This window comes from Sinocyclocheilus rhinocerous, unplaced genomic scaffold (genome assembly GCF_001515625.1).
Source record: "Sinocyclocheilus rhinocerous isolate Xijiao unplaced genomic scaffold, SAMN03320098_v1.1 C35457632, whole genome shotgun sequence".
Classification (NCBI taxonomy): Eukaryota; Metazoa; Chordata; class Actinopteri; order Cypriniformes; family Cyprinidae; genus Sinocyclocheilus; species Sinocyclocheilus rhinocerous.
The window spans coordinates 1-487 of NW_015752240.1; the positions used below are offsets into that span (position 1 = coordinate 1).

Genomic DNA, 487 nt, shown 5'->3' on the forward strand with positions numbered 1-487 from the left:
TTTATGCCAATTAATTTTACACACTCTTCTGTCTTCTTAACACAGGAGAATAAAGAAACCGGCATGGAAAGGGTCATCGACAGTGTGTCTTTGTTTAAGTGAGTGTCCTGAATAAAAGAGTGTGGTCCAAAGAGTTGAATTGGTCTGTGTGTAATCCTGTGTGAATTGTGTTGTATAGGAAGCCTGGTGTGACTGGTAGAGGACTTTATAAACTCAGGCCAGAGTGTGCCAAGATGTTCAACCTTTACTTCTACCATTACTCCAGAGCTGACCAGTCTAAGGTAACGCTGCATGATCAAAATTGAAACTCACAAAGAACAACTGTTGAAAATCCATGTTAATTTGTTTTCTCCTGTGTCGTCCTTCAGGCTGAAGAGGCTCAGAGAAAGATAAAGAGGCAAAATGGGGAAGATTCAGGTACTTTTATATATATATATATATATATATTTGGACATTTTCACTTAGGGGTGTACTCACTTTTGTGGCC

General features: G+C 39.0%; 1 long non-coding RNA gene across 1 annotated transcript; it reads left to right on the top strand.

Annotated features, from left to right (window-relative positions):
• The first annotated feature begins 45 nt into the window (after positions 1-45).
• Positions 46-417, top strand: LOC107734874 (uncharacterized). Its single transcript, XR_001639198.1, has 3 exons — positions 46-98; positions 179-281; positions 369-417. It is a non-coding gene; the product is annotated as an uncharacterized LOC107734874 (long non-coding RNA).
• The last annotated feature ends 70 nt before the right edge of the window (positions 418-487 follow it).